Source organism: Myripristis murdjan, chromosome 8 (genome assembly GCF_902150065.1).
Source record: "Myripristis murdjan chromosome 8, fMyrMur1.1, whole genome shotgun sequence".
Classification (NCBI taxonomy): Eukaryota; Metazoa; Chordata; class Actinopteri; order Holocentriformes; family Holocentridae; genus Myripristis; species Myripristis murdjan.
Window position 1 is genome coordinate 5,078,175 of NC_043987.1, and position 12,652 is coordinate 5,090,826.

Below are 12,652 nucleotides of genomic sequence, written 5' to 3' on the forward strand. Positions count from 1 at the left end.
ATCTCCCAATTCCCCCACTGCTGATGCGGTTCATTTGTATTCATTTTTTCAGCATTTGACCTGATGTTCATGAAAACAGCTGTCCTGAGGATGGCTCATGGTGACACAAGGCTTAACTAGAACAACACTAATAATACCTGATATAACCCCCACATTATGCTCCCAGACAAAGCAATTAAATTCCATGCGTAAATTGCGCGTGTTGGCGAGTTTCCATTCAGAGACTGGATGAAATCCCAGCCAATGCAAAACTCGTTCCAAAGAAGCAGTTCAGCTGTGTGTGAGAGAGACACAACGAGGGTTGTGGGAGGCTTGGGGGCGGGGTGGAAAACAACACGGAAACATTTAGGATGGCCAAAATCTCGCCCAGGGACTCATTCCTCTGCAGCCACCCAGCCCCTCTCTTCTCCGCTCCCGCTCCGCGCGTAATGGTAGCCCAGAGGATGAACTCTCTATTGAAATGGGCGCTGATCCTCTTTGTCCTCATCTCCATCATCCTCAACATCGTGTTGATCAGTATCCACTCCGGCAGGGCGCCCAAATGCTCCAGCCAGCGTCTCCATCCCTTGCGGGGGAAACACGACGAGCGCAGCCGGGTGTTCGCCGACCTCAGCCGGGATGAGTACTTGCAGGTCCAACAGTACATGCTCAAGCAGAAGGACCTGGATATCTCTACGCTCCAGACCACCAAGCCTTCGCAGAATTTCTTATTCCTGATAGATCTGTCTCTGCCCAAGAAAGCGGACGTGCTGGGTTACTTGGACGGAAAGAGCTCCAAGCCAGTGAGAGAGGCGACAGCGGTGGTGTTTCACGGCACCAAGGGCCACATCAAGGAGTACGTAGTGGGACCTCTGCCAAACCCGGTTTACCACAGGGATGTCACCATGGAGAAGTACAAGAAAGAGCTGCCCATCAATGCGCGCACAGTCACCATCGGTGAATATGTTTTGCTTTTCAGTTTCCTTGAACAAGAGGTGTTCTCCAAACTTGGAAAGCTCATGAAGGAGAGCTTTGATGTAGGTCAGGACAAAAAACTGAGCGCGTTCGAGCAGATGCCGCGCGGAGTCAAGTCTGGTGACAGAAAAACCTGGATATCTTTTTTCAGGGATTTAAGTGGTATGTACATCCAGCCAGTTGGCTTCGAGGTGCTGGTCAACCATGAGAGCGTAAACACATCTGACTGGAGAGTGGAGCGGCTACTTTATAACGGCCAGTACTTCAATACAGTTGAGGAACTTAAACAGAAATATGATTCAGACTCCGTGAAGAAAATCGTTTTCAAGGAAAGACGCAACTACGCTAGCCTGAAACCACAGCGCAAACCGCTGCAGCTCAGCCCGCAGCAGTTTTACGCAGAGGGAAAGCGCTTCAGTGTCAAGAATAACCACATCCTGTACCTGGACTGGAGCTTCGCCTTTGGCCTGAGCTCCCTCACGGGCATGAGGGTGTTTGATGTGCGCTTCAAAGGTGAGCGGATCGCCTATGAGCTCAGCGTCCAGGAGGCCATGTCGGTGTACGGCTCAGTGACAGCGGGCATGATACTGACCAAGTTTTTGGACTCCAGTATCGGCATCGGCCGCTTTGCGCATGAACTGACCCGTGGGGTGGATTGTCCCTACGATGCCACCTACATCGACACATACCGCTATATCGACATGAAAGCCCCGACCAGGTACAGAAACTCCATCTGCGTCTTTGAGCACAACATGGGTCAACCTCTGCGCAGGCACTTCGCTGACTTCTTCCACAACAACTACGGAGGGATGGTGAACAGCGCCCTGGTGTTCAGGACCATCACGGCCATAGGAAACTACGACTACATGTGGGATTTCATCTTCTACCAGAGCGGCTCCGTGGAGGCCAAGGTGCATGCCACCGGCTACATCTCCTCCTCCTACCTGGTGAATGGCAGCCTGAAATTTGGCCACCAAGTGGCTGAAAATGTCCTGGGCAACATCCACACCCATTTCATCAATTTCAAAGTGGACCTGGATGTGCTGGGTGAGTAGCAGCTCACTGATGTGCACCAAATTATACCACTTTGCAGTGCAAGTTGATAGAGAATATAAAGAATATAATGTGAAGGTGTCCATTAAAGGATAGAGATGTTGCCTTGCGACTGGCATGTCTGGGGAATGGTGGATGATTTCTGCTAAATATTAAAATGAGAATTTTGTTGAATATCAAAATGTAGGCTAGGGCTGCACAGATTTCAATTCATTCATTTATTTGGCTGTAGGATCTTCTCACTAGTACCTGCCAACATGCATTTGTGCAAGTGAAAAAGAGAATGACCTTCTGTGCGCTGAGTGTGCTGTTTCCAGTATTGCTTGTTTGTCTGCTGATGTTTGAATGCATGGTTTCCATTTTCCATTTTCTAATGAACCTTAAAACAAACGTGGTGAGAAAATTGCACTTGTTTATGATGCCAATGGTTCCCAAAAAAATCTGGAAAAAAAGTAATCACACGTGAAGTGATCTGACTTTTCATCCTTGTGTTAAAGGTGCATTGTGTGGGCTACTTCTGACAAACAGTTGTTTGCATTGGCATAGTTCCGCACTATACATGCAGACCTTTGTTTAGGAATGTGCTTGTTACCCACAAATTACAGCACAATGCATAGGTGTGTTTTGTCAGCCTATGTGGGTGGGCACGTACTGCATGTCACTGAAAAAAAAAAATCAGTTAGTTTAAATGGGGTAATTTGAGTAACATTGTCTCATCTTGTGAGAGCTCTGAGGAGATGCTGTTGAGCTGTTGATCACACGAGGACGGGTTTAGATCAGATTTAGATGTCAGGTAGTGTTGTGAACTATCTGGTAGGAGAGAAAACCAGAATGACTGTCGGGAGCTGCTGCTTTAAGACACTTTAGGAGGAGAGGTGAGGCTGTGCTGCCACAAACACATACCTTTTGTTATCATGGAGCACTGGAGGAAATGATATTTGACCCGCACTATTCTGATCATTCAACCAGCTGACATTCTTAAAAGTAACCACCTACTGATGTTAGCTGGTGGGAAGTTCACCTCAATGGCAGGAGGGTAAGGACAGGACAAGGCAGGAGGACAGTTAGTAGCCTATTTGGAGCATAGATACAGCGTTCACAGAATAGCATCCCACACATCTTATTTTTCTGTTACTTTGCATCCACTATTGAAGCTAAATATGACAGCTCTGGGTTCTGCAGCCCAAAGGATTACAGCTCCGTTACGTTGCAGTGTCCGCTGCTGCGCCTTCCCTTGCCATGCAATCTTGTGTGCGTGTGTATGCGCGTGTGTATGTGTGTGCATGTGCACGCAGTAGTGCATCTGTTCATGTGTCCCTGCACTTGTCCTCACTTGAAATCACTTTCTTGCACAATAACAATATACATGTCAGGCGGTTTGATGTTCACTTCCTGCAGCAGTGCTTCCATTTCAGAGCTATAGAAGTTTTCTTTTGCTTTTTAAAATTAAAAAGCAAAAATTATTAAACCATCATCGAGTAAATATATATATATATATATATATATATATATATTTATTTATTTATTTATTTTTCATGGGGCCCAAAATTCCTGGCGGCGCCCCTGTGTGTGTGTGTGTGTGTGTGTGTGTGTGTGTGTGTGTGTGTGTGTGTGTGTGTGTGCAGTTTCGTGTCCTTTTCATGGAGGTTAGAGGAGCATTTTATCTGCTGTATGCTAATTAGGGTTAACAAGCACACACTTTCAACTTACAGTGACAATGGGATAAGAACATGGAGCAAACATTTCCATGGTTTAAGATCACGGCATGAATCCCATGTAGAATTTTCTTAGGATCTTTCTTAAGAAGAAAGTTAAAAAAAAAAAAAAAAAAATTACTGATATATATTGGTGACTGAGGCCCAAAAAGAGGAACATAACTCCACTACTGCCCTACATAACAACTGGGAAGAAGTGAAATAATACTGAATTTTCCAAAATGGGTGAACTGTCCAAGAATAACAATTACAAGGGATTTCCTGTATTTGAGCTTTGAGGAAGTCCAGCTCCTGTGCAGGTTGAGTTGAGGTTAGCTGACACTAACTTAAACTGTGTGACTGCAGCTGCAAGCATGAGGCAACAAGGGGAAAAAAGTAAAAAAATAAGTAAGAAAATAAAACATTCAACACATTCTCAGCAGTGAGAGAGATTTCAGATGGACTGACCACCTGGTGCTGGGACTGGGAGTCTATCAAGGCAGAAACAACAACAATGTATGGAATGTATGGAGACTTCAGGGTCAGTCTAAACTGTCATTTACAAAGCTTAAGTGGGAGCAGACGTGTGCATCAGTGTGGGTGTGCATGTGTGTGTGTGTGTGTGTGTGGTTGTGCATGTGTGTGCATGCCTGTGTATGCATTTAAAACTCTAATTCTTCAGAAGTATAAAACATATGTGAAAGTGTTTAAACCACAGAGGCCCAGAGAAGGACATGTCAGGCAAGTGTGCTCTCCAATACAAAAGTAAACTCTGACTCCACCAGGTGGAAGTGTCATCACTACATAGACACCCAGGCAGTGATCATTACATATCCCACACCTTAAAACAAGGGCCGGCCATGGGAGAGGATACTCAAATGCATAGAATAACTCTGTAAAGTGCTACAATGAAGAAAAAAAAATACATTATTATAATTTCTTATTTTGGTGCAAATGTCACAGCACCAGGACAAAACCAGTACTCACATATCCAACACTCTACAGGCATACATACAGTTGAAGGCACATATTTTTCCCATTCTCTAAAGAACGCAAAGGCCCTTAGCAAAATCATCAAACAAGAACAAAACACCGCAAAAGATTTTCAACCACCTTGAGTGAAAACAGGACCGAAATGAGAACAAAGCACAAGACACTGAACTCATATAAAAACAAGATAGAACAGGCCCCCAGCTCACAAATCAAACTCATGAGTAAAATGTGGGTGAGAACAATGAGTCGAGGCCCAGTTAGAGGTCACTCTGTTTGTGTGTCTAGGGCTAAATGAGTATCAGGGGTGCGTGTGTGCCAGGGAGGGGTGAGGGTGTGTTGGTGAGGTAGACGGCCCACATTCCTCTAGTTCCGCCACTGCTGGAGAGGTGCCAGGGGTCGCAGACAGGCCCGGCATTGTGTGCGGCTCCTCACTTTCCTCAGCCGAAGAGCCACCCAAATCTTCATCTTCCTCATCTTCTCTGTGATCCAACTTGCTTACGCCGGACTCCACAACAGTCAGAGAAGGGTGTTTCGGTCTATGAGACCTTCATCAGAGCATACTTGAAACAATAATCATGATGAAAAAAACAAAAAAACAAAACAGCAATAGTAATGATTACTATGTGATGTATGTTCTAATGAAGGTCACATAGACAGAAAGCTTATGAAAGTGAAATTTACACTAAGTGTTCAGACATCCTTACTTCTATTTGAATGTTCTGATCTTCCAGCACCTTACACAATTATTTGAGCTGGGTAGAGCGGTAGTACTACATTCTTTTTTTTTTTTTTTTTTTTTTCTTAATTGTAATAATTGTTTCCTCTCAGCCAGTGCTGTCCCCTCCTCTATCATGGAAGAAGCTGCACATTTTCTTTCCAGCTAAACTCTACAGCCATAGATTTTAGTGATCAGTTCCTTTTCTCTGTCTGTGTGTTACACGAAATTTATGGCATGCCAAAGAGGGTGGGGGAAGAGTTGAACTCAAGCCAAAAATGAATGAGGGGTGATGTTCTCAGCAAGTTAGTAGCTGCCTCATGTACAAAGCCAATGATAACTATATATACTGTGGGCATTAAATACATATCATGCATTATAACTATGACAAGAAAATGCATTCCAATTCCAATTGATTTCATACATGACATAGAAGATAAATTTGGCACGTTTACTAAGTCAGCCATTTGGAAACCATAGGCGTATGTCATCGAATTGCACCCAGAAGACCTTAAAAATCGTTTTCAACAAATGTTTGTTAAAAAAATACAGATACATTCAAATATGTTGCTCAGAGAAATAAGCCTTGTCGACTTTCATTGGTAGAGGGGAAAAAAATATGTCCGACCCAGTCAAGTTTCAGAGCCAAGGTCAAAATCAAGTGGTATGTGCTGCTAAGTAAAAATGGTTTTGGATGCAGGCACTTCAAAGAGCTCAACATGTGAATGCTTCCAAGTTGTAGCGACAACACACCATCCGCTTCTCCTGATATGATATGAACGCAGCATTATGAGATCAGTTGCTGTGTTTGCTGTTAATGAAAACCTGCAGAATCTTCTGCTGCACAGTCTGACCACTAGATCAGAGGGAGTTGAAGAAATCACTCTGGTCATTTGAATGTGTTCACTGGAGCACAGTGTTTAATAGCATATTAGAGGCTGTTAGGTGTAGTATTAAGGAAGTGACATAGTCTGTGTAAGGGGGTGGAGGGGTGGTGGATGGATTAATACAGCTTTCACCCAGCCGACCCGAGTTCTGATACAAGAGAGACCAGTGTTCGTTTCGAAATAGCTAACGTTTGCTACAGAACATTAACAAACGTTAATATTTCGTAACCTTAACGATGTCTTTTTCCTCACCTTAACCGTTACAACAAACCTTTCCCAAACCTTTAAAATAACGTTTACCTTACTGTAACCAAGTAATGAGAAATGCTCCTTTAGGTCATGTTAGAGAAACTCCTTTGGGGCATATTAGAGGGTTAGAATAAACAACCTATGTGGTCATACGGGTCGGAGGACTTGTTATGTTTTAGTACAGGGTTAGCTAATAGAGCTAATAGCCAGTAAAACAGACATGCATAAATCATTTAATCTGTAGGCTAAAAACTATGGTGCAATCATGAAATAGTGAGTTTAAGGCTGTTCCAGGAAGGTGATGGAATGAGAGTGATGAAGCTGCACTTAAAAAAGTTCTTATCCAAGTCTTGTGAAAGCAGATGAGCCTGGGACCAAGGGAGAGATTTGGCCTAAAGTTTTCAGTCATGACTTCTCTGCTACACACGAACATGGTGCTGTTGTTGTATAAACCTCTGATTTTATGGTTTTACTCACACTAAGTGGTTGTGTGCATCTTTTTTGAGCTGATTTTTACAATCTCAGGGCCCACATTTGCATCCAAAACTTGAAAACCACCTACCACCCATCACCTGAATGCTTTGTAATTGTTTCTTGTTGTTTGTAACTGTTTTTCATAAACTCAGAAAAGTTATGGAAATAGGTTTTAATTTGGAATGTAGACCATGGATTGGAGATGAGATGAGATGAGATGAGCTACTGATACACAAAGAGAATGTGAGACACTGCGGCCTCAAAGAACAGCGGTAGGAAAAAAGGATATAAATGATACATTAAATTAAACTGATACAGAGACACATCATCTGCATAACACTAATAAGGACTTTCTGCTAGCTAACTACTGACAGATTTATAGATACCTGCAACACATACGTAAGTTTTTGTGTATGAGTTTAACAGGGAAGGTGTGGTCCTTCAACATGTTTTCTTTTAAACCACGTTGACTTAAGTCCGTCTCCTTTCAAGACCATCCGTGACCTGCAGAGCATGTCATTGTGCCTGCTTCTTGTTTTCTCAAGAACGTTTTCCTTAGAGAGCCAAAACCTGCCACTATCCACTGACATCAACAAGCTGGAAGAAAGTCTTAAAATAAAAGACAGAAAACTGGCTTTCAAATACATGAAAATGTCAGAGAGAATGCTGGTTGTATGTCTTATCAGAAAAAAAAAAAGATTCGCATTGGACTACCAGTAAGCACCACAGGCAACAGCAGGCCAATCAAGATTATGTTGCTTTTCTCTGTGACCTGACAAAACCTGGAAGAAACAGCTGCAGCAGCCATGTCCTTTGTTGGCCTCCAGCCTGTCAATCCCAGGGTAATGAAATGACTGTAGACAGAGTGAGAGAGAGAGAGAGAGAGAGAGAGAGAGATGCAGAAATGTGTGTCTGGTCAAGTGTTCTTTTGGATGTGTGGATGTGTGTGTGTAAGTGTTTGACCTGATGTTCATAAAAACAGCTGTTCTGACAATGGCTCTTGGTGACAAAAGGGTTCATTTAGAACAACACTAACAATACCTGATATAACCCCCAAATCATGCTTACAGACAAAGCAATTAAATTCCATGTGTGTGTTGGCGAATTTCCACAAAGTGGCTGGATGAAATCCCAGCAATTGCATTACTGGTTCCAAAGGAGTGTTAAAAAACAGAACAAAGGTTGTGAGAGGCTTGGGGGTGGGGTGGGAACTCAGAAATATTTGAGGGGGCTTCATATTCTCAAAATCTTGAGAAAATCTTGAGACTCATTCCTCTGCAGCCACCTAGCCCCTCTCCTCTCATAGACCAGAGGATGAACTCTCTACTGAAATGGGCGCTGATCCTCTTTGTCCTCATCTCCATCATCCTCAACATTGTGCTGATCAGCATCCACTCTGGCAGGGCGCCCAAATGCTCCAGCCAGCGTCTCCATCCCTTGCAGGAGAAACACGACGAGCGCAGCCGGGTGTTCGCCGACCTCAGCCGGGATGAGTACTTGCAGGTCCAACAGTACATGCTCATGCAGAAAGACCTGGATATCTCTACGCTCCAGAACACCAAGCCTTCGCAGAATTTCTTATTCCTGATAGATCTGTCTCTGCCCAAGAAAGCGGACGTGCTGGGTTACTTGGACGGAAAGAGCTCCAAGCCAGTGAGAGAGGCGACGGCGGTGGTGTTTCACGGCACCAAGGGCCACATCAAGGAGTACGTAGTGGGACCTCTGCCAAACCCGGTTTACCACAGGGATGTCACCATGGAGAAGTACAAGAAAGAGCTGCCCATCAATGTCCGCACAGTCACCATCGGTGAATATGTTTTGCTTATCAGTTTTCTTGAACAAGAGGTGTTCTCCAAACTCGTAAAGCTCATGAAGGAGAGCTTTGATGTAGGTCAGGACAAAAAGCTGAATGTATTCCATCAGATGCCACGTGGAGTCAAGTCTGGTGACAGAAAAACCTGGATATCTTTTTTCAGAGATTTTAGTGGTAGGTATATCCACCCAGTTGGCTTCGAGGTGCTGGTCAACCATGAGAGCATAAACACATCTGACTGGAGAGTGGAGCGGCTACTTTATAACGGCCAGTACTTCAATACAGTTGAGGAACTTAAACAGAAATATGATTCAGGCTCCGTGAAGAAAATCGTGTTCAAGGAAAGTCGCAACTACGGTAGCCTGAAACCACAGCGCAAACCGCTGCAGCTCAGTCCGCAGCAGTTTTACGCAGAGGGAAAGCGCTTCAGCGTCAAGAATAACCACATCCTGTACCTGGACTGGAGCTTCGCCTTTGGCCTGAGCTCCCTCACGGGCATGAGGGTGTTCGATGTGCGCTTCAAAGGTGAGCGGATCGCCTATGAGCTCAGCGTCCAGGAAGCCATGTCGGTGTACGGCTCTGTGACAGCGGGCATGATACTGACCAAGTTTTTGGACTCCAGCATCAGCATTGGCCGCTTTGCGTATGAACTGACACGTGGGGTGGATTGTCCCTACGATGCCACCTACATCGACACATACCGCTACATCGACATGGAAGCCCCAACCAGGTACAGAAACTCCATCTGCGTCTTTGAGCACAACATGGGTCAACCTCTGCGCAGGCACTTCGCTGACTTCTTCCACAACAGCTACGGAGGGATGGTGAACAGCGCCCTGGTGTTCAGGACCATCACGGCCATAGGAAACTACGACTACATGTGGGATTTCATCTTCTACCAGAGCGGCTCCGTGGAGGCCAAGGTGCATGCCACCGGCTACATCTCCTCCTCCTACCTGGTGAATGGCAGCCTGAGATTTGGCCACCAAGTGGCTGAAAATGTCCTGGGCAACATCCACACCCATTTCATCAATTTCAAAGTGGACCTGGATGTGCTGGGTGAGTAGCAGCTCACTGATGTGCACCAAATTATACCACTTTGCAGTGCAAGTTGATAGAGAATATAAAGAATATAATGTGAAGGTGTCCATTAAAGGATAGAGATGTTGCCTTGCGACTGGCATGTCTGGGGATTGGTGGATGATTTCTGCTAAATATTAAATGAGAATTTTGTTGAATATCAAAATGTAGGTTAGGGCTGCACAGATTTCAATTCATTCATTTCTGTGGCTGTAGGATCTTCTCACTAGTACCTGCCAACATGCATTTGTGCAAGTGAAAAAGAGAATGAGCTTCTGTGCGCTGAGAGGGTGTGCAGTTTCCAATATTGCTTGTTTGTCTGCTGATGTTTGAATGCATGGCTTCCATTTCTGCTCGTTTCTAATTAACCTTAAAACAAACGTGGTGAGAAAATTGCACTTGTTTATGATGCCAATGGTTCCCAAAATTTTCTGGAAAAAAGTAATCATACTTGAAGTGACCCTTGTGTTAAAGGTGCATTGTGTGGGCTACTGTTGACAAACAGTTGTTTGCATTGGCATAGTTCCCTACTATACATGCAGACCTTTGTTTAGGAATGTGCTTGTTACCCACATATTACATCACAATGCATAGGTGTGTTTTGTCAGCGTATGTTGGTGGGCACCTACTGCATGTCACTGAAAAAAAAATCAGTTAGAATAAATGGGGTAATTTGAGTAACATTGTCTCATCTTGTGAGAGCTCTGAGGAGGTGCTGTTGAGCTGTTGATCACACGAGGATGGGTTTAGAGCAGATTTAGATGTCAGGTGAATGTTGTGAACTATCTGGTAGGAGAGAAAACCAGAATGACTGTTGGTAGCTACTGCTTTAAGACACTTTAGTTCATAAATTCACTGAAGCATTCCTCCCTGTAAAGCCCCTGTGCTTATGCCCATTGTCTCCAGTGCAATTTACTTTTCTAGTGTTTGCCATTTCTGGTCAAAGAGTTGTATTGCAACAGGTTGTATAAGGGCTGCACAGTTAACAGTGCATTTATGTGTGTTCATATGCACGCAGTAGTGCATCTGTTCATGTGTCCCAGCTTGTCCTCACTTGTTTTGAAATCACTTTCTTGCACAATAAAAATATACATGTCAGGTGGTTTGATGTTCACTTCCTGCAGCAGTACATCCACTTGAAAGCTATAGAAGTTTTCTTTTGCTTTTTTTTTTGTTTGTTTGTTTGTTTTGTTTAAATGTTTGAAGTCCGATGTTCTACCCTCTTTAGACTTGCATTTGGGCATTCTTGACTTTTCTCAACTTGATCAGGTTCTGTGTGTGGTTTGTGTGTGGTTGTGTGTGTGTGTGTGTGTGTGTGTGTGTGTGTGTGTGTGTGTGTGTGTGTGTGTGCATAGTCTCATGTCCTTTTCATGGAGGTTGGAGGGGCATTTTATCTGCTGTATGCTAATTAGGGTTAACAAGCACACACTTTCAACTTACAGTGACAATGGGATAAGAACATGGAGCAAACATTTCTACTTTTTAAGATCACGGCATGAATCCCATGTAGAATTTTCTTAGGATCTTTCTTAAGAATAAAGTTTGAGGAAAAAAAAAAAAAAAAACTACTGATATATATTGGTGACTGAGGCCCAATAAGAGGAACATAACTCCACTACTGCCCTACATAACAAGTGGGAAGAAGTGAAATAATACTGAATTTTCCAAAATGGGTGAACTGTCCCAGAATAAGAATTAAAAGAGATTTCCTGTATTTGAGCTTTGAGGAAGTCCAGCTCCTGTGCAGGTTGAGTTGAGGTTAGCTGACACTAACTTAGACTGTGTGACTGCAACTGCAAGCATGAGGCAACAATGGGAAAAAGTAAAAAAAAAAAATAAGTAAGAAAATAAAACATTTAACACATTCTCAGCAGTGAGAGAGATTTCAGATGGACTGACCACCTGGTGCTGGGACTGGGAGTCTATCAAGGCAGAAACAACAACAAAAAACTATGAAATGGAAAAAAAAAAAACAGTGGAATGTATGGAGACCTCAGGGTCAGTCTAAACTGTCATTTATAAAGCTTAAGTGGGAGCAGATGTGTGCACCAGTGTGTGTGTGTGTGTGTGTGTGTGTGTGCATGTGTGTGTGTGTGGGTGTGTGTGTGTGGGTGGTTGTGCATGTGCATGCATGCCTGAGATGAAGATTTTGTGTGTGAGTTTAACAGGGAAGGTGTGGTCCTTCAACAAGTTTTCTTTTAAACCACGTTGACTTAAGTCCGTCTCCTTTCAAGACCATCCGTGACCTGCAGAGCATGTCATTGTGCCTGCTTCTTGTTTTCTCAAGAGGTTTTTCCATAAAGAGACAAATCCTGCCACTATCCACTAACATCAACAAGCTGGAGGAAAGTCTTAAAATAAAAGAAAAATGGCATTCAAATACATGACAATGTCAGAGAGAAGACAGAGAGAGAGAGAGAGAGAGAGAGAGAGAGAGAGAGAGAGAGAGAGAGAGAGAGAATTTAGAACTTTGGTGTTTTATGTGAAAATGTGTGTCTGGTCAAGTGTCTGTTTGGATGTGTTGATGTGTGTTTGTAAGCGTTTGACCTGATGTTCATAAAAACAGCTGTTCACAAGGATTAATTTAGAACAACACTAACAATACCTCATATAACCCCCACATCATGCTCCCAGACAAAGCAATTAAATTCCATGCATAAACTGTGCATGTAGGCATGTTTCAACACAGATGCTGGATGAAATCCCAGCAATTGCAAACCTCATTCCAAAGAAGGAGTTC

At 43.6% G+C, this 12,652-nt stretch overlaps 2 pseudogenes; both read left to right on the forward strand.

The window, feature by feature from the left end:
• The first annotated feature begins 394 nt into the window (after nt 1-394).
• LOC115364041 (primary amine oxidase, liver isozyme pseudogene) lies at nt 395-2,009 on the forward strand (annotated as a pseudogene).
• Nucleotides 2,010-8,324: 6,315 nt separating this feature from the next.
• On the forward strand, nt 8,325-9,899 carry LOC115363043 (primary amine oxidase, liver isozyme pseudogene; annotated as a pseudogene).
• The last annotated feature ends 2,753 nt before the right edge of the window (nt 9,900-12,652 follow it).